Genomic DNA, 23100 nt, shown 5'->3' with positions numbered 1-23100 from the left:
CACAAATCTAGATTTTTGGAAGTCCCTTGTGGCAAATAACAGTAAATTTCTGCTATTTTTTAGAGCATTATAATGAGTTTCAATATGTTTTATTCAACTTACATTACATCAAAAAAAATATGGTTAATAACAAATACTAACCCATTTCATTTGCACTTGATTAGGTTAGGCATTTGATAGATTTACTAGCTCACTAGTTCTCAAATTTCTAGATTTTAGACTAGTAATTTTATGTCATTTTTTTAGCATGGGTTAACAGATGTAATTTTGAGTGATTCCACTTGGAATGGAGACCTAAGACATCCTAGTAAATAAAATCATTTGTCCCACCCAATTTGGATTTCATTTGGTTGGTCATTCGATGAATTATAACTCCCTATAGAAAATTTGTTGTTTCTTGTAGTAAACTACAAGAAACCCTGTAGTAGCCTTCCAACATGCATATACTTGCCTAGATTTTCTGAAGAAGCTTGTTTATCGTCCCTTAGGGTTGAATCAAGAACCCTAGGCTCTAAGTACTTAGGACTTGCCTTTTTACTCATGAAAAACATTTCAATGATTTGGGTTAGTGGACAATTTATGAATTTGACAATACAATGATGATTTTCTTGATTGCCACATCCAATGAAATCTGTTAATGGATCCAAACTCTTTGAAATGCAATGCTTGAGATTTAGTTCATGATATTTACTTGATGTAATTAGAAAAGGTTTCTTTCCTTGTATTTTCTTTCTTGCAATAGGTTAACTTTTCCATTTCGAGCATTTCCTTTTCTACAATAAGTTTAGGATTTGATTTCATTACATGCACTCCATTACATCATGATAGCGTATGAAAGGACACATTGTATGTTGCACATATAGTGCTGATACCTCTTAAGTTTTTACGAACCTTGGGTTGATAATTAAAGTTGGTAGCCTTGGGAGTTGCAGCATTCTTGTTGCAATACCGAGGCTCATCAACAACTTTGCCATCTCCCCTCTCTAAGTACACACTTCATTTCAACCTTGTCCCTTGGCCAAATCATGGCTTCCAATATCATTCATACCCATTCTTCAATCAAAACCTCTACCACACTGTTAAATATGATCATCCAAAGCATTGCTGGGATAAAAAGTATTTCCTAAACGGTCACCTCAAGGATACATTTCTATAAATCCTTATCAATAAAAAAATCCATTTACTCTTTCCTGTTCTAAAAGGTGTTGTAACCTTCAACATAAATTCACTAGCAATACATTATGCCCTTCACATCTATTTCTCCTTTATGCAACCTTCGGAAGGTTAGCCACTTCTAAATCTCCAAGAGAAACTTCCCCATGTTAAATACATTTTCATTAAGGATATGAGCTTCATTGGCCCTAAAATGCTTACTCAAATTGATGAACTCTTCAGATAAGCATTTCAATCCAATCGAAATACACCATTTTAGTTCCCTATAATACTAGTGTAGTGTTGTGCTGTACACAACCCCCCATTTCATAAATTTTTTCTTAAAAAATCATAATATGAAATGGGTCCCTTTTAAAACTTAGATGTGTGAATAGATTGGTATTAACTCATCATTAGAAAAACCCTCATCAAAAGGTCCAACGGAAATGATATAAACCTTTCAAACAATAATAAAATACGTCTTTTAAATAATTATAAAGCTCTTTATTATTATGATAAAGCGATCGCAAGATCGCATATCACAATAATAAGAAAACATATATAAAAGACCCATTGACTCATTCCGATCCGAAAAGGGAAATCACTATCGGATATCAGGGAAAGGCAAAAACACATAGTTTAAAGAAACGCCTCCCCCATTTCCCCGATGCGATAAAAGGTATCGCCATTGGCAGTCGGCCTTAACAACCCAACACATGAATTATGGCACTTACAAATCTTCCGATGCGATAAGCCATATCGCCATCGGTGATCGACGATTTCGCAATGGCATAAATAAGATGACCCGAGCCCATTCCCGATTGTGATACATTAAATCAAGGCGCGTGTTTCAAAACATATTTGAAAGGATACATGCATTATATCACCCTTTTCGTGATCGAGGGATATTTTGGACTATTATTAAAACCTTCCCGTTCACGTCACCAATCATCAATTGCGATTATCCGCCAAAAATATAAGCCACGCTTGAATGGATCATTCACCATATAAACGCTATGATGGGTATTTAAAAACCCCTTTACCATGATTGACATGTGAAACGACGAATTAATGAAGCAGTTATGTCGATATTTTCCACTTAGATTGTATCTGCGACAGTTTTCACTATAATCTTTGATTATTCGCTAAGTGATATAATTCTTTCATTTCTCTGTATCACGTTGGTCTCATTTCTTACGCAGAAGCCCGCCGAAATAACAAATTTGAAATAGATGGGAAAGAAATCAAAGAAACCCGCGGCAGCAGCGGCTCCTACGGCAAAAATGTAGCCCACCAGTGATCCAAGACCAAGTAAAAAAGGTTTAATCTCAGACACTACGTGTCTTGGCCTTGGAAATACAAGTTGGCAAAGTATCTACAATTTAATTGAAGCAGAGGAACCTGAGGAAACATTGGAAGAAGCTACTACAGGCTCAACTAATAAATCAGAAGCTTCCCTGAAAGATTTAGCCGACTCATATTTGCACAGGATAGCAGCACGGGAGAAAGTTCTTCCATACACTGACGTAGTCAGATGGGTGATTGAAGAAATTCCAGTTGTAAATAGAACGTTTTGCACAGTTGACGGAAGAATTTTTGGTTCATTTAAGCCTGATGACTTAAGGAAGATGTATCACTTGCCCGAACCTGAAAAGAAATACAACAAAGCCTTTCTGGAGAAATTCTCAGCTGAGAACGAGACTGAATCGGCCCCAATTAGGCAATGGAGACAAAATCCCGCAAAACACAAACATGAATCATTGGGTAAGTACTCTGTCGATTCACTATCATCTCCTTACTGTTATGATGGAGCGATGATGTGTAGAATGTGGGGAATGCATGATTCTTCTAAGTTCACTATTGAAATGGTTCCCTTAATGGAAGCGGCTACTAGTAGTTATGTGATGGATTGGGCGAACATATTGTCCGATAAATTAGCCTCTGAAGTTCTTGATTTTAGATTCAATTCATGTAAAACCACCAGGACCATTCCCCCTTTCTATTACAATGCTTATGTTATGGATATGCTTTGCTTTAATTCCAAATACCCGATACTTGGGGTGGAGATGGACACCACAAGACCCTAAACCAATCCACATTTATCATCAGATGTTATGGAAGGCGCACTATAAAGAATACTTGTACCAAATCTGTAATGGTTTCATGTTGCCTATCTATTATGCCATTTTTGATAAGCCGGCCCCAAGGATTTCCGAGGAGGCAGAAATTGACTTAATTGTTGTGGGGAATTGGTTCGGGGAAGACAAGTTCACATATATAAGGGTTTATGGTAGCGCCACAAGACCTCATGTCCTTCCATTGTATGTACCTGATAAGCTGTTGGCTCGAGAGTTAGCTTACCAAATAACAACAGCAGGAACATCCAAAACTCTTAGGACTTCTAAAAAGCAGTCATGGCCTATATTTCCTTTGAGATGCGGTGTTTATACTCTACATGATTACAAACATGCGGAGAAGGAGACAGGGAAAATAAACATGCTCAATCTGGCAACCATCCCTAATAGGCAATTCGATCCACAGAAGGTTGCCTATAATGTGCTTGAACAAGCCAAACTCACAAAGTTCGATCATGAAAAAGATGAATTTGACGACCTATTTTCTTCAGCAGAATCCTTATTTCAGGTGCAAACATTGGCCAAGATGAAATACAATGATGAAGGACTAGTAGAATTCAATAGGCTCAGAGAACAGAGGTTGCAAACTCTGCCTCTGGACCTATTAGCTACCACACCAACAACTAAGTCAAGAGAGCCTAAACAGCAAATTATTGGCAAACCTCCTATTACACAGAAGATTCCCGAAAAAGAAAAGAGCCAAAACAGGACACAGAGCAAGAGAAAGAGAAGAAACAAGACAACAATATATTGATCTAGAGACTCAAATTGATCCCAAACTCCTCAAAGAGTGGCAACAATTTGACTCTATTATAAGCAATCCTGAGACTTCACAAGGGTTCGACACACCTCAAGTAACAGTCGGTCAAGAAACAACAACAACTACGGTTCCAATTGAAGGAACCAACGACCTATCCATCAGCAAAGATACAAAAATAATTCCTAAAGATCCATCCGATCAGATTGTTTTGCAGATAGAAGACATACCACCATTAGATGTCTTTTACAGTCCCAAACACAGGGCTGTGGTGAAAAGACAGAGAAAAAGGAGGAGACTTGATCAATCTTCCCTTTTACCAGAACAAATAGAGATGGCTAATGTGGTGTGGAAGGAGGAATTTAACCCTTTCGATGACCTTACAAAACTTTCTCAGTATGCTGGAGCTTATTCGGCAGCCACAATGGATAAAGCCTCAGAAGTAAGCAATCTACTTAAGGAAAGAGATCAAACAATTGTTTCATTGCAGTCATAGGTGTCCGAAGCACAACGGAAAATAGAACAGTTAGAACAACAACTATCAACATAGCAGCAGGTAAACAATCAATTGAAGGAGAAATTGCTTAAGGAGAAGCAAAGGATAGACTTAAGCGCAGTACAGAAACAAAAGGAATTATCTGAGGCATTGGCTAGATTGAAGACAATGAATGAACAAATGAGTAACAGGAAAGATGAGCAAATCGCTCAACTGTCACAAGAAGTAGAAAGGTTTAAGAGTCTTCCTCAACTAGCAGAGTTCAGAACCAAAGCTCTCCAAATCAATAAGGCATTGATTACACAGCTAAAACTGTTATGTCATAACATTTCTCTAGTTGAGCCCCTTTATGAAATTACTGCATCAATAGTTGACAAATTAGTTGATGCTAGGCAGGATTTAGAACAGGCCGATGAGACTTTAACCAAATTTCTTGCCTGACAAGACACCAGTGAAGGGCAAGTTGCGAATCTGCCTAAAATTCTAGAGTCACACAAAGATATCCTTTTTCTAGAATGGCAGCCACAACTAATGAAAGTAGAGAGAGAAACATCAAGATGCAGATTATCGACCAGTAATTTGATTGAATTAATCAATGACACTCTTTATTTGTCTAACATGATTTCACAGTGTTCTCCAGGTAAATTGACGTCAGCCAAAGCCTTGGAACAAACATGCAATCAAGAATTGGAAAAGAATAGAAGATTAATTGCCGACATCCAAAGTTTAACTTGGGATACCTTTTGGTTTTTCTTAATTAAACCATACAATCATAGGGCCGCACTCAAATGTTTAACCGATGCCATCAGTTGTATGATCCCCGAAATTCATAATGCCACATACTCAGCCCAACTGCATCCTCGTCTAAGTCGCCCTCCAGAATTACAACTGATGCTTGCTATCTGCCAGCTTAGGCAAAAGGGAGATCATCCAAAACAATGAATCATGCTGCCGACTGCAAACAAGCCGATTTTGAGGAGATACTCATAATTTAGTTGTACCAATTAATAGCATTTTTATTTTGTAATTAGTTAGCTTAATTAGTATTTATAGGCCCTTTCATGCATTTAGAAAGGGTCCTAAGTTTTTGTATGAACTCAAATACGTAAGTCACACTATTGTGCTTCTGATCTATTTTTTATGAAGACTGGGCCACTATTCTGAATTTGAATTTTAACGAAGAAAGCTTTGATGACATGTGCACTATTGCCTTATTGTGGAAGTTTTTCTAAGTTATAAGAAGGAATTTGAATGCGATTGATATCGGGAGTGATCCAAATAACATATGGTACTATTATCTATGCTCTTGTTTCATTCTTTCATGTGAATCAATGTTTGTTTACTCTTGCTATCATTAGATATATTTATGTGTTTTAACAGCGGTCCTTATACTTATCACTATTGAATGTCTAAGGAGTGTTACTTTTTCAATCATATCTGTGTCAATGATATATAAAGAATAGTGTAATAATGTTTTCATGATTACTTTGTTCAACTACTTGAACAAAGAAATTATCATATGAATAAATGTCTTTGTTTACCAATAGAGTCATCTATATGCCTGTTTGTGGATGAAGATCATCAAAAGTTACACTAAAGCAGAAATTTCCCGGGATAGGATAGTTGTCTATAATTTTACTTTTTAGATTAAGAACATTAATCCATTATCATTAGATATTAAATAATCAACCACTTATCCATCATATCTACCAATTATTGGGAAACTGGTCCCATTATTTCCAGTCAGAGCCACCACACCAAACGGAAAAGGAGTTGCCTTTAAGGTCCGGACCGGGTGGTTTTCCCCGATGTTGTTGCAGCGATTTTCGAAGCATCAACATGTAGCCCCTAGAATAATATTTTTGTACCCCATAGAATCCTAGTATTGTTATTATTGTGCCTTTACACACTAAGTAGGTCTTGTCATTTGAACCATCTAAGAATTCTTCATTTATGTGACGTAAAAGGATGTTTTCCCCTTGACATGGTTTATTATCTATTCATTCATCTACATTTTCTTATGTTTCTAACTTATTTTGATCTAGATACATAAAATTTAGTATAAAATCTCTCGATCTTAGTATTTTGTTGCTTCAATTAGGTCATTGAGGAATTTTCAGTATAGCTTGTCTTACATGAAGCTTTAGACTATGAAATTTCACAACATGGAGGTGAAGTCTTGATGAACATATGGTTAATATTTCAAACCTTGGTTCACTATATTTTCATAGGTATGGTCAAAGGAAGTTATCATTTTTTATGGTCTAGAATTTAGTCTTAAACAAGTCTCCAGGAGAAATGATCATAACATTCTCTGTGAGCATAGGATTTCAATTTTATAAAATGATGCTAAAATTTAACGAAATTTAGTTTTATAATTATTATTTTCATGGCTAAAGGTTACAAAAGTGACGTGTGTTAACCCATACAATTTCACTCTAATAATCAGTCGATAACTAGGCCATCCTAGCGAAGTTGTCATAACAAACCTTCTTGAATCCAATCTCAATCCTACTCATAAGGTTAGATATAAGACACACATATCTACCTCAACATGAAATTTAAGACCTTGGGAGATTTAAATCACAATGATACAATAATTCTGAGGTTGGACACATCAACAAGCCCAAAGTCAAGCACCTAAAAACAAAAAAGTTGTGTATTTTTAAATTTGCATATCTTTTGTTTAAAAAATTGGTTTGAAGTGATTTAAATGGAATAAAAAAGAATAAATCTCATTATCTCGTTCCAAAATTAATCTCAATAAAAAAATGATGCACCAATTAAGTTTACAGAAATCTCTACTATGAAGCATGAATAAAAGGAAAAAATGCAACATGATATATCAAAATTACACAAACAAGTGAAAAATATTTCATTTTCACGAAGAGAAACCATAAATGAAATGGAAGTGATGATGAATTTTAATATGTATTTTTTATAAGAAAAAATAAAAGGGGACATGAAAGTTTTGAAGAATGGTTTAGAAGAAAAAATGCAACGTTTGAAGGAAGGTTTGACAAAGTCAATACAAGAAATGCTTCCTATTGATAATAAGGTATGCCATTTAACTCATGATGAGAACAAAAGGAACTTGTATCATTATTTTAGTGTTGCAGGTGTACTATGTTGGGTGAGATTTAAACTAACAGAGTAAGGCATAATATTGGATTAAGCACCAAAATCAACTGAAGAATTATGTAATTTTTTATAAAGATCTCCAAAGTTAAAAGCTTCGGTGAGACATCAGGTAATGTTTTGATTGCAGAGACTAGGGAAAGAAAAATGGAAAGAGGAAAGAGCCCATGATATCACAGTAAGTCAAGGAAAGGAAAATCTAAGTCTAGATTGGGGATACTGTGCTGGAAATGCGGGAAGAAAGGGCACCTGAAGAAAGATTGCAAGTCTCAGAAGAGAAAAGAAGGAGGCGCAGAAAGAAAATAATCATGAAGTGAATGTGACAGGTGATGTGCTGCAAGATGATTTGATTCTTTCATTAGAAGATATTATTGATGCTTGGGTGGTAGATTCAAGGGCCTCATTCCATGCCACACCTAATAGGAAACATTTTCACGATTATGTTCAAGATGATTTTGGACAGGTTCGATTGGGTGATGATAAACCCTATAAAATCATTAGAATGGGTATAGCTTCCATAAAACAACATAATGGAAATCAATGGTTGTTGAAGGAGGTAAGGCGTGTTCTAGATCTGAAGAAAAATCTAATTTCAACAGGGCAATTGGGAGGTGAAAGTTGTGTTACTACTTTTACAGATAATTCCTGGAAGGTCACTAAAGGAGCCCTGATAATAGAAAAAGGAGTAAAGGTTGGTACATTGTATTTAGGCAATGGAATTTCTAATTTTGTTAATGGTTTAACCTCTACATGAGAAAATACAACATTGTGACATGAAAGGCTCAGACACATGAGTGAGAAGGGGATGCAAATTCTTCACTCAAGAAATTTGTTGCCAAGTTTGAAGCATGTTGACTTGGAATTCTATGAGAATTGTGTTTATGAAAAATAGAAGAGAGTCAGATTCTTCAAAGTTGGGAAAGAAAAGAAAAGAGAAAAATTAGAGCTTGTGCATACAAATGAATGGGGACCTTCTCATGTATCATCTCTCGGTGGATCTCATTATTATGTTAATTTTATTGATGATACAACTAGAAAAACCTAGATTTATTGTATTCGGAATAAATTTGATGTATTTGATACTTTCAAGAAATTGAAAGCTTTGGTTGAAAATGAGATAGGAAAAAGGTTGAAGTGTCTCCTATTAAACAATAGAGGTGAATATTACAACAAAGAGTTTGATAGGTACTATTTAGAGAATGGAATATGCAGAGAGAAGATAGTTCCAAGAACACCACAAGAAAATGGTGTCAGAAAGGATGAACAAGACAATCACGGAGTGTGCAAGGTGAAGGAGGTTGCATTCAAGATTGCCTTTACAATTTTGGCAAGATGCTATAGATAATGTTGTTTATCTAATAAACAGAGGGGCCAACCTTCAAGTTCCTTAGATGGTGGTATTCCAAAGGAGGCATGGACAGGTAAAAAGGTAAACTATTCATTTTTAAAGACTTTTGGTTGTGAAGCCTTTGTCCACATTAATAAAGAAAATAGAACAAATATTGAGGAAAAATCAAAGAAATGTACCTTTATTGGATATGGTTTTAATGATTTTGGTTATCGCTTTTATGATTATGAAAAAACAAAAAATCATTAGGAGTAGAGATGTCATATTCAATGAAAAGGTTTCGTATAAGGATCATGTGAAGGAAAAGAAACAGGAAAAAGAAAACAGAGAATACACAGTGCTTGATGAGATCACAAAAAAAGTGAAGGTGTCTGAAAATCATAATGATCAACAGCCAGAACAACAACAACAACAACAAGCACCTGAAACACCTGACAATGGTATTAGAAGATCTACCTGGATAAATAGACCCCTTGAACGATACTCTTATTCATTATATTATGTATTGTTGATTGATTCTGGTGAACCAGAATGTTATGAAGAAGCAGTGTAGGTAGAAACCGGGAAGAAGTGGAAGCAAGTAATGAAAGAAGAGATGGAATCCTTAGTACATAACCAAACTTGGGACTTAGTCAGGTTACCTATAGGTAAAACAACATTGTAGAATAAATGGGTTTACAAGTTGAAGGACGAAGATGGAGGTAGAAAAATGTATAAAGTTAGACTTATGGTGAAGGGGTTTGCACAGAAAAAGGGTATAGACTTTGATGAGATATTTTCTCTTGTTGTTAAAAGGACTTAGAACTATTTTAAGTCTAGTAGCAGCTAAAGATTTGCATCTTGAGCAGTTAGATGTAAATACAACCTTTCTCCATGGGGATTTTGAGGAAGAGATATATATGCAGCCACCACAAGGATATGAGGTAAAAGGGAAGGAGAAACTAGTGTGCAGGTTGAAGAAGATCTTGTATGGCTTAAAATAGGCTCCAAGGCAGCGGTATCTAAAATTTGACAGGTTTATGTCTGAACAAGCTTATACTATATGTCACTCTGATAATTGCGTTTATCTCAAAAGGAAAAATGATGGCAAATATATTATATTGTTATTGTATGTAGATGGCATTCTTATTGCAGGTTCTAACATGTAGGAAATAAATGTGCTCAAAAGAAAATTGGAAAAATGATTTTTAATGAAGGATTTGGGTGTTGCAAAACAAATCCTTGGTATAAGAATAACTAGAGATAGGAAGAATAAAAAATTAACATTGTTTTAGAGTGAGTACATACAAAAGATGTTGAAAACATTTAATATGCAGAATGCAAAACCAAATAGAATACCTTTGGCTAGAAATTTCAAACTAAGTAAGGAGGTGTGTCCCAAGACTCACAAAGAAATGGCTTATATGTCTAAAGTTCCATATGCATCAGCAGTTGGAAGCTTAATGTATGCAATGGTCTGCAGGGGGTCTGATATTGCACATGCAGTGGGAGTTGTAAGTAGGTATATGAACAATCCAGGAAAAGAACATTGGATGGTGGTGAAGTGGATTCTCATGTATTTGAGAGGTACCACAAATCAAGAATTATGCTTTGGTGGTTCAAACATTGCTCTACGGGGATATTTTGATGCAAATTTAGCGGATGATAGAGATAACAGGAGGAGTGTTATCACAAAAAATTGATCGTCTAGCCTTGATTTACTAGATGGATCGAAGTACACCATGTAAGGCCAATTTTACCATAGGAAAATTTCTTTTACTGTGAGAAATTACTTAATAAGCCACATTTGTTAAGCAATTTATGATTAAACCCATAAAGAATAATTAAATAAATCACTATTTATTTAATTATCTTCTAGGAATAATTAATTTATACATTGTTTAATTAATATTCCTTGTCACATTTGACCTATTTATGAAAAATAAATAGATAAATTATTAATTATCTTATTTTTCTCTAGGAATAATTAATTATTATTCCTTGTCAAATTTGACAAAATCCCTTAGGACTAATTAAATGAATAGTTATTTGTTTATTATTACTTAACCGTATTTCTTGAGATAATAAATAAATCATTTATTTATTTATTGTTTTAAATAAAATTTTAAATACTTTTTCCCTCCTAACCAAATATAATAAAATATTCCAAGTGGTTATTTCTAGAATGGGGTTAATAATATTTTATTATTACTCATTATTTGAGGATAACCCAATATTTTGTTATAAATAGAAGGGTTTTCCATTCATTATTCACTTTTGATTATTTTCGTTGTTGCACTCACTATTGTAGCTCTGATTATTATCATTGGCACACACCATTTTTCTTTTCTATTTGAGTTCTCACTAAGCTCAAACATTTTATTTGTTAGGTTTTACACATTATAAAAGAGAGAGACTCTATAAAAACGCTGAAGAAATTTGAGGATAGCCAAGAACCCATCCCATAGAGAGGGACTGGATTATTTGTTCCCTTCACAGGTGTTGTTTAATAAAATATCTTCTTTATATATCTGGTTTCCATTGGATTATTGGAATTTCCCGCGTTTATTTACTGTTTGATCTTGTTGTTTAACTATGATTGTGGCATAGATCAGGGCTTTGGTAAGTTTTGTTTCTATCATTCGCTGTATATCTACAATGTTTAGTAGCCATGTATATTGTTAGGACTGTTTTTCATCCACAGTCTAAAGTGATTCATTTTCGTATACATATGATAAGAAAACACTATAACAAAATTGGCAACTCCTTTGGGTTTTACCTCTGATCCAGAAACTTGGGTGACCTTCCGTTTTCAAGTTAAGTTTTTTTTTTTTTTTTTGTTTTTGTTTTGTTTTGTTTTTTGTTTTTTGTTTTTTTGTTTTTGTTTTTGTTTTTGTTTTTTGTTTTTTGTGGTTTTTTGTTTTGTTTTGTTTTTTAGTTTCTTAATGTCATTCTAACCCTATTTGGTCAAAATTCTGGCTTGTGTACATTTACTGGTCTTTTCTGCAGGTCACATGAGCTAGTTGCGATAGAGACGACAAATTTTTCTGAGACTTGCCGACCGAGAATCAAGGAGTAGAAATCGCACTTTTCTGGACCAAAAGTGCGATCTGGAGGTCGATAATGCACCTTCTGGCCCAAAAAGTACGATCTCCTAGGAATCAGGCCAATACCTGCGAGTTTTAGGTTTTCTAGCATTTTTCAGATCTGTTTCTGAGTTTTGCTGAGAGATGTCTGCTGGGTTGGTTGACCACTGTCTTATCCAGATTAGGCCTTGATCTACTTTGTTTTTCTCGTCAAAGTGGAATTTAGCCCCTTAGGGCTTCTAGTATGCTTCCACCTTTACAAGAGGAGTTTAGTTAAGTAAAAAGTATGAGTTTCTGCAGTGCTTTTAACCATATTTTCTAGATATGTACCCTCCTATTTCAGATCTTCAAAGATAGGTTTTCTCCATCCAAAGTTTCATTCTAAACCTTGTTTGATCATTTACCTTAGGGTACCATTGTTTTCCCTAGGTTTCACACCCATCTCCCTATATTTTTGTAGTAATTTCCCCCTGGTATTTTGCTGTTACTGCACCATTTTCTAGCATCATTATGTCATTTGATCCCAGTCACACCAACACTTAGATCTCTTGACCTTCTTAGTGTGTTTTCCATTGATTTCACCATGAACCAGCATAGTGTTTGTAAACCCAATTTGGGTGGGGTTTAGTTAATTGATTTGATATTCATTTTATGTTTTTGATTTCAGTTTATTTCAACAATCTTTTTTCTTTTTTCAAACACGATCTGGTCTTAATTAATAGACACACTTACAAACACAAGCACACCCTAAGCGAAGGGCACTTGGTTTACACCGCCAAGCCAAGACTCAACTTAATAAATTTAACTCCCCACTCATAGACAAAAACATCTTATTGATTTCCCTTCACCATTTCCTTGTCACTTGTGTCTTGTAACCATTGTGCCACTAAGGAATTTTTCATGGAGGCTCTTAGGCCTTCATCCCCAGTTTCCGCTTGGGTGTATTCCTCCTCCCCATTCGGGTTCGAGTTTCCCACCTATCCGGATGATTTCACAACAAGAGTGGGTTTCTATTGAGGTTGCGGTGGAACTAGAGCAGTGACATGGATCATAGGGACCGTTTGAGTCTGGGTCAAAGCATGATATAGTCTTAGCTGACCAGGCAGAGTGCTTGCAGGGGGGTTAATGTACCATATTGGGATCCCCAAAGTGGTATTAGGGAGGACCAATGAAGCCATGGCAGGGACAGAAAATATTCTGGGAGGAGGAAACAAGAAAGGTATCTATCCTACAGGGAAACATCCCAGTGTAATAACTCTTGGATGGTTTAGACCTGGAGGAACAGTTCTTGGTGGGAACATAGGAGAGGCACCCACAAACGGAGGAGGGATTCTTCGGTTGTTCTACCCTCCCTCCCATCCATTTTTCGAGGGAAGGTCCATTATATCTCATGTACTCAGATGATATTCTATTTCATCCTAGCTCATGTTTTTCTAGGTGCATTATGTATATGGGACACATTGTATTATTTTCTAGCTCATTTATGCCAGTGTGTCATGTACCATTCAACATGTACTTCATTGCTCAAATTTATGTTTTTGGGTGCATCATTATTTTTTTACTAAGTTATCTCGGAGGGTATAGGTATGCCTCCCCCGCCTCATTGAGATCTGGTACCACCACATAAAAGGAGACTTGCATTAGTCTTACCCCCTCTACCACTATCTTCTTTTGATTCAGCTCTATTGGTCTCTCTCTCTCTCTCTCTGACTCCAATTTGTTGTCTAGTGATTATGTCTTTATAACGTACTTTGGTCATGCGTTTTTCTCCTAACACTTATACATTGGGGCAAATTTGTTATCACAAAAAATTGATCATCTAGCCTTAATTTACTAAATATTGAAGTACACCATATAAGGCTAATTTTAACATAGTAAAATTGGTTTCACTGTGAGAAATTACTTAATAAACCACATTTGTTAAGCAATTTATAATTAAACCCATGAAGAATAATTAAATAAATCACTATTTATTTAATTATCTCCTAGGAATAATTAATTAAATCATTGTTTAATTAATATTCCTTGTTACATTTGACTGAGTTATGAAAAATAAACAGATAAATTATTAATTATCTTATTTTTCTCTAGGAATAATTAATTAATTACTAATTAATTATTATTCCTTGTCAAATTTGACTAAATCCCTCATGGATAATTAAATTAATCATTATTTAACCATATTTCTTGAGATAATAAATAAATCATCATTTATTTATTATGTCTAAATAAAAGTTTAAATACTTTTTCCCTCCTAACCAAATATAATAAAATATTCCAAGTGGTTATTTCTAGAATGGTGTTAATAATATTTTATTATTACTCATTTTTCGAGGAAAACCCAATATTTTGTTATAAATAGAAGGCTTTTCCATTCATTATTCACTTTTGATTATTTTCATTCTTGCACTTACTGTTGTAGCTCTCATTATTATCATTGTCACACACCATTTTTCTTTTCCATTTGAGTTATCACTTAGCTCAAACATTTTATTTGTTGAGTTTTACACATTATAGAGGAGAGAGACTCTATAAAAAGGCTGAAGACATTTGAGGATAGCTAAGAACCCATCCCATAGAGGGGGACTAGATTATTTGTTCCCTTCACAGGTGTTATTTAATAAAATATATTCTTTATATATCTGGTTTCGATTGGATTATTGGAGTTACCCGCGCTTATTTTACTATTTCATATTGTTGTTTAACTATGATTGTGGCATAGATCAAGACTTTGGCAGGTTTTGTTTCGATCATTCTTTGCAGATCTACAATGCTTAATAGCCATTTATATTGTTAGGATTGTTTGTCATCCACAGTCTTAAGTGATTCCTTTTCGTACACATACGAGAAGAAAACACTATAACAAGGAGCACCACAGGGCATGTGTTTAATGTAGGTGGAACAACTATTAGTTGGATTTCAAAACTAAAAAGTGTTGTTTCACTCTCAATGATGGAAGCAGAGTATGTTGCTGCTACAGAGGCTAGTAAAGAAATGATTTGGTTACAAATATTTCTGGATGAATTGGATAAGAAGCAGGAGGTTGGCAGGTTATACAGTGACAACCAGAGTGCCATACATCTTGAAAATAACTCTTCATTTCATTCCAGTACTAAACATATATAGCTCAAGTACCATTTCATACGGCCAGACTTGGAAGATGGACAATTGAAGCTGGAAAAGATACGCACTAAACAAAATCTTGTAGATATGTTAATAAAAGTTGTAACCAGGGAGAAACTGAGGTTCTACTGGGTTTCAATTGGTCTTCAAGTATGATGATGAAGATGAGAAACAACCAGGTCCAAAGTGGATTCATTGGCCAACAAATGAAGTAGCGTTGGGGTTACTATAATCAATCTCCAAGTGGGAGATTGTTTATTGTCGAGCCTGATTATCTTCTTTATTAAGAGGTATCACTGCATTGGACCCCATTTCGTAACATGGTGGAAACACTACCCATTATTTGTGCTGCAAGGGGGGTCTAGGGGGCATTGGGGGCAGTGCCCACGAAGCTAAAAATAGATGTAAAATTTTGCAATTTCATAGTCAATCTAGGCCATTCATTAGGCAAAAATATGACAATAGAAGTTATGTTTAATTTAGGGTTTTTTTCCCTAGAGGGCAACCCCTTCGTGGACGTAGCCCAAATTGGGTTAACCACGTATATCTGTGTCTCTCTTGTTTTATGAATTTTTTGTGTTTATATTTCTTCAATATTTTATGTGTTCTATTGCTCTATAATATATAATTTTCTAGCTCTATAATCAATCTCCAAGTGGGAGATTGTTTGGTGTCAAGCTTGATTATCTTCTTTATTCAGAGGTATCACCACATTGGACCCCATTTCGTAATGTGGTGACAACGCTGCCCATTATTTGTGCTACTGTAGGGGCCATCGGGGGCAGTGCCCTTGAAGCTAAAAATAGATGTAAAATTTCATTGTAAAATGTTGTAATTTCATAGTCAATCTATGCCATTCATTAGGCAGAAATCTTACAATAGAAGTTATGTTTAATTTAGGGGTTTTTTTTCCCTAGAGAGAAACCCCTTCGTGGACGTAGCCCAAATTGGGTGAACCACGTATATCTGTGTCTCTCTTGTTTTATGAATTTTCTGTGTTTATATTTTTACAATATTCTATGTGTTTCATTTCTCTGTAATATATAATTTTCTAACAGTATCCCCCATCAATGACACGAAAAGGGGTATCATGATTGAGACAAAATGAGCAGAATGATGTTGATACGTAACTAGATCAAGAAAGGAAAACATGGAATAAAGGCTTAAGAGTATTATAATGGATATCAATTGAATCAGTTCTCTTGAACACACCGACGACACTGAATGGAGTTGGAAGCATTCACCCAAAACCGAAATGGAGGCTCTGAAAGCAATATGATAACAAAAAGGAAAATATTATACCTTACCCAATTTCCATGAAGATGAAGTGGAAGAATGACGTGTTCAAGAGAAACTCGCTACCATTAGCAAGTGAAATCATCAATTTTCCCAATTTCCCCAACCATACTGGTCAGTAACTCTTTATTTTTTACCAAGCTTGAGGAGGATAACATATGCTTGATTTGTAAGTCCATCCTTCGCATGAATCCCTCTAAGAGTATTTAACAAACCCACAGAACGAGTGGTTTGGTCTTGTCATTCTCAACAAGTCCATCATCGTTTGATGTTTTAACAAGTCCAACGAAGGTAAAAATTGACTTCTTTTTCATGTTTAGAGAGTTTGAAAAAGAGGCAAAAAAGAAAACTCGAGTTGTTCCCTTTCGTAGGTAGTCCCTTAGGTCCAAAAAAGCAGACAAAATTAACGAAGCGAACCTCTTACCTATGTTCGACTAAGGTATTCGTTTTTCATAGTTATTATATCTTATTATAGAAAAGAGGTAAACTTATACTGAGTAGACATCTTTTAATTTACATTTACGAGTTCGAAAAGACAAGTGCTTGATAGTATTTTCATATTTTGGGAGTCTGAAAAGAGTTGAAAGAGGACTCGTCTTGGATGAACAAGTCGTATAAAGGGTAGCAAATAGTTTTGGTCATGATGGAACTACTCAAAACATGAAAACGTCAAGAGGCTGGCTAATAAGACCACTCATCAAAGTTTTTCCTCAGGAAAGGGTAAAACATCCAAGTGAAAGCATATGATCGACCAAGTAGATGGTGACGATGGAATGAAAAAACCAAGGCTCATTTGGCAGGAACAGGCTGACAAAAATGGAAATCGTGAGAGATAGGATGAGAATGGTTTCATTTTTGCACAAGCTTGAAACATGGTAAACTATGCTTGAGAATACTTGAATATGGTTTCATTTTTCACAAGCTTGAAACATGGGAAGAAACTATGCTTGAAAGTGGTTTCATTTTTACACAAGATTGAAACAGAGAAAAAATATGCTTGGAATATTTTTTCATGCCCCTAACATAATGACTCAATTCAAGGTACATGCCCGCCAAGCTTCATTTCATGCACCCATGTAGATTACTGGGTACTAATAGGTGGATGGATTGAAGGTTCATTTACGAGATCAAGTAAATGACTCGGCTGGGAATTTACCAGATCTAATCAAAGAATCTAATTGAAAAGGGATTTGTTTCATTTTTTAAGGAGCTTGACACATGAAAAGAACTATGCTCATAGGAACCTATTTCATTTTTTAATGAGGCTGAGATAGTAAAAGAACTATCCTCATAAGAGCTTGTTTCATATTTTAACGAGCTTGACAAAATAAAAGGAACTCTGCTCTGAAAAAGTTGTTTCATTTTTTAAGGAGCTTGACACAAGAAAAATTTTAAGGAGCTTGACACAAGAAAAATATCTCTTCTCCAAGGAACTTGTTTCATTTTTTAACGAACTTGACACAAGAAAAAGAACTCTGCTCTAATGGCCTTGTTTAATTTTTAATGAGCTTGACACAAGAAAAGGAACTATGATCCAAGGACCTTGTTTCGTCTTTTAACAAGGTTGACACAAGAAAAGTGTTGGCTAGATGGGCCCTAACCCAAGTTCAATGTTAGTCAGTCAAGAAAATCCCTACACTTCTGGCCCTTTTGGCATCAGCCTACAGAGCTTGGACCGATGTCTCACTCAAAGTAGTATGGGGGGAAGCAGGAACCAAGTTTCCGGACCCTGAGATGGTCATGATGTCAGTCTATACTTCCTAATCTTGCCTTTGTGTAGATCGATAAGCCTTTAGGTCTTATCGATGTTCCTTCTCTTCCGTCCTTCAGTGCCTCCGCGAAGGTATCTGATTAATCTTTGCGCAGCCCTAACCAGAGGTCCAGGCACTTGCGCGCCTCTGTGGCTATGTTACTGTATAGATTCCCAAGTTATCTTAAGTGTTTACCTACTCTACCATGCATTTACAGTTATCTTCACATAAACCTATACTCTTGCTTGCGTTCAATTAACAAATATAATCAAATACGTTCGCGCATCAAATAAGCGTTATAATGTAAACCCAGATCGTAACATAATAGAATCAGATGCATTAAACATAGATAAAATACACAGTGATTGCAGAATGCTTCTCTTTATTGATATCTCAATTTCAATATAAAATCTATCCACCCTACGTACACAGTTGTAGGGGTTCACACACTCAGCTGTAGACTTCCACCCTAGGCCTCTGTGCACTCAGTTGTAGAGCCTCTACCTACGCTAAGACCCGAGAACACTTAGAACATATTACCCACAAACTCTTCCTTTCTTACTTTCCCTAACTACCTTAGACTCTTCTAAGACTCCCTTTTTATACAATCCCATGGTCCACAAACCATGGGTAGATATTTATAGGCGGCATGAGACTTTACAAAACAAGGGCGGACAACCCTTTATGACTCTTGACATCTTCGCGCTCCGTAACCACAAAATGTGTAGACTTATATCTTTATTACAAAATTTGGGCTTTCTTCTTTTAGCCCCAAAACTGATTCTTGGGAGAACCCATTCCCAATAGGCCCCCAACACAAACATGGTGACTCGCCCTCGAGTCACTCTATGGGCGTGAAGATCTTGGCACAAAGACCCCCAGCTCAACCTATACGACTGCTACCTTGGCGGTGCACTGCATGGACGCCTACTTTATCCCCTCGACCAATTGCTTTGTCGTTGGCCGTGCACTGTCAGCTTGAAGCTTCTACTGAGTCTCCTACAGACTAGGGAAATTGCCTTCAATGGAGGCTGTGATCAAGTAAGCCTCGTCCAACCAAGGATTCAAGAGCGCCTTCAACACTACCTCTTTGTGCTGAGCTACATCTACCTGTTCCTTCAATGCCTTGGCCTCCTGGAGCTTCATGAGTCTTTGTGTGATGGTGACAGTATGCGCTATCCCTTTTACCTCGTCATAACATTGTTGCAGCTCTCGCGCCTCCGTTGCCAGTCTATGCAAAGTAGGGTCTTCTTGTAGGCTGGTTAGTACTTTGAAAGACTGTTCAAAAAGCATTGTGCCGTTCACCACTGCACTTTCTACTGCTGCTATTGCCTCTGTTGCAGCAGTTGCGAATTGCTCCTTGACTTCAGGCGGAGTCGAAGGCTAGGCCTTCAACTGTAACTATGCAATTTGGAGGTTCAACTCCAGCTGAACTTTTTCCAAATCTATGAGGGTGTCGCGCACAACCATAGAGAGTTTGTGATTGTGCACATCTACCGGCTCATCCTCAAGAATGACCAACTCCAGGACCATTTGGCAAGTTTCCTCCATGACCTGGACTATGCGCTTATTCTTGTTGGTCACGTCATTTGCAGTGGTGATGGTAGAATCTCACTGTATCTCCATCTGAGCATTGTTAATCTTTTGCTCGCTGATCACTTGCAAAGCGTGCTGTTCGCGGGCCCTTAGTTCCGCAATCACCCCATCCTGCAGCAGGTGGAGCGCCTCACTAGGAAGTGCTGCCAAGTTCAACCCTATTGCCTTGAGGGTGCTGACAGTGGGCCTGTAAACTTCGGTCTTTGTTGTCAGTGCTCCATCTGGCAGCACTATGGCTTGGGAGTCCCTCGCACGTAACATCCCAATGGATTATAAAGTACTAATGGCCAAACTGGTGGATGTCGCACTGGTCTGTGATGCTTGGATCTGTAGCTCTCATAGATCCGCCTAAATGGCCCCCAGTGCCTGCTGTTGCTACTGCTCAAACTGTTGCAGCAGTTCTGCGGTGGCATCCCGCATTGTATCTCCAATGTCATTCAGATCCCCCTCTATTAGGGTGATCAGATCCACAAATGTATTGTTGGCCTTAGAATTCTTTCATAGCCCTAATTTTTCTTGTCCCCTTGGATGCTTGATACATAACGGAGGCATCTGAGGGTCCATTCCTCCTTGATCTATTTGATCGTCCTCTTCTTCCTCTGCCTCTTGGGAGGGTGACTTCTCTTTGTTAGAGCCGCGCTTCTCTCCTCCTATCTATCTGTCTGTCTCATATGCGCCAACGATGTCTACCTTAGCCTTATTGCCAGCCTCCTTTCTACTTTTATCAGCCAACTACTCCATCTTGAGCTTGGCATCCTCTTTTTTGTGCTGCGCAATGGACTTTCTTGATCCCGCCGCCACGTCTAAGCCAATACGCCACTCTACCTGTCAACACTCAAGAACTACAACGATCACGTCATATCTTACCAGGTAGAGCAAGTCATGCCACTTCTGCTTAGGGTCCTTCCATGCCCTGATTGAGACATGGTGGAAGTCAGCCTTGAATTCCACATACTCCTGCAGTTTATCAAAGACACTAGGCGACAACCGCAACTTGCGGTTATTAGCCATGTGCACATTCATCTCCATCAAGATCTAAAAGATCTTACTGTCCTTGATCTACTGAGCATCCTTAGTCACCCATAGCGAAGCATACTTCATGGCCTCAGGTAGGTCCAACACGACCAAGGGAAATTGACTGTCTTCAGGTAGCTCCCAGGCTACCAACACGATGGACAACAAGAGCCACGCATAGTGGAAGGTCTAGTTGAGATCCTGCGCCTCGTGCCAATTCAAGAGGAACTCACCGTAGAGGTATCACACCAAATTAAAATGAATCCCCTCTGCACATTGGGCCGCTAGAGCCACGACAGGTGCCAATACTTCATCGGAGCAACACTTCCACATGACCATCCTTGGCAAAATCTGTGTGGCCACTTTGACTACAGGGTCGAAAATACCTGTAATAGCATAGCTGCGCGACTTCTTTACTAATCCGAACTTCTTCTTCATGGCCTCCGTGAGGGTCTGCTCGCCCACCCTTCCACCAAACATCATGGCTTGATTCTCCTTATATATGGCGACCGCGTGATCCTATGGATCAATATATCAGTGATGGGTATCGGCTCCTCCAGCGACATACACCCATCATGTACCAAGCACAACAGCTACTTGATTGCCAACAAGGTAATGGGTGTGCGATTGTAATGTGACACCCATAGCAGGTTGAGAAAGCCTGCCTTATCCATGCCTTTGAGCCACTTCCGCGGTTCCAACGTGGTCATCTAGTGGTCTTATGGAAAATGCGGTGCATTAGTTGGTTTGCTGCCAAGTGAGGGAATCGCTCAGTGTTAGCTAAGTCCCATTCCTCCAATTTCAATAGTGGAAACCACCCCAAGCACAGTTCTTCAAAAACAATCTAGCCCAGCAGCAGAGGTTTGTACAAGGTGACCTTGCTCTCGTCAATGTCCTTAGGCACCTTAGCCTTTCCCCTATGTGGAGGGACATACTCAGGCAATTTAGTAATGGGGTCAGGCCCCTCAACTTCAACGTCCTCTGTTTCCACCCCAAGATCCTCATCGTCCATTAGGATATCCTCTATTTCTTCCTCCGATTCTAGGTTAATTGTTTTGCCCTTTTCTTGTGTGGTGGGCTTGTCGTTCAGTAGGTTTCTCCTAGGTGACACGTGCACCAACTACAGTGTCGTGACCTACTTGCCTCTCTTGCTTTTCGCACTCTCCTGGGTCAGGGTAGACCTTGGACTTCAGATGGTATCTCTGCAACCTCCTGAGCAACTCCCTTTGCTTCCATAGCAACCTCTGGCACAACCCCTTCGATTGTCACTGCTTCCCCAATATATACAGTTTCTTCCGATGTCGACATGACACTATTCAATAGTTCTTGTGTCTCATTTGGCAATTGCTCAAATACCGAACTCGCTATCAGAGCTTCAAATAACTCACGATTCATACGCGCTTGAGAGCTCAACAATTCCATGCTCAAAATGCCAAGTGTTCTTTGTTGGGCAGCCACATGTAATTTATAGGCCATTTTGAATTCAAATTAGATCGTTCCCCCCAAAATTAGTTCATTAATGCTAGACTGGTTGCATATTTTTAAGGATCTCGCCCATAAATTTTGTCTTAAATGCTGCCCCCCACTCCATTTGGCCGTTTGTTGTCAAATCATGAATAGTGACTTTAACGGTCACTTTCCGGCTGACCTACGTGGTTTTTTCCTGGGTAGTGTAGCCTTCTGCATGCTTGTGTGGTCTCTGTGACATCTCCTCGTTCTACACAGTTTCCTCATCGCGCAGTTCCCCAACCCGGGCAATATAGTTTATAGTCCCGCACCTCCTTTCAACTGCTTGGAGTGCTAAGGATGTGCTACCTTCATATAGTCACTTAGCCAGATCACTAGTGTATGTCTTCAATCAGCTACCATTCACCTTTCCTGGGAAGGAATCTCCATTCAACTTAACCAATTGAACTGCTCCACCATCAATAATCTCTTTGATGACATAGGGCCCCAGCCAGTGCATCCTAAATTTCACTAGAAATTTATCAAACTTGCTGTCATGTAACAAGACCAGATCATTTACCTTGAAGGTGCGCAGTTTAATGTGTCGATCATGCTATGCCTTTTCGTGCTCCTTTTGTACCTATTAGTGGAATCCAGCCATAAACCTCTCTTCCTCAAGCTCTGCGAGCTATGTGAGCCTCTCTTCCAGGGCTCCGTGATCCATCAGTCCCATGAGGGCCGCTATGTCCAGACTAGGCACAATGTATTCCATTGGCATCACCA

This window comes from Pinus tabuliformis, chromosome 8, assembly GCF_031772625.1.
Source record: "Pinus tabuliformis cultivar Carrire ecotype Pingquan chromosome 8, CPIR1, whole genome shotgun sequence".
In the NCBI taxonomy this organism is placed as follows: Eukaryota; Viridiplantae; Streptophyta; class Pinopsida; order Pinales; family Pinaceae; genus Pinus; species Pinus tabuliformis.
This window is presented reverse-complemented; position numbering follows the sequence as displayed.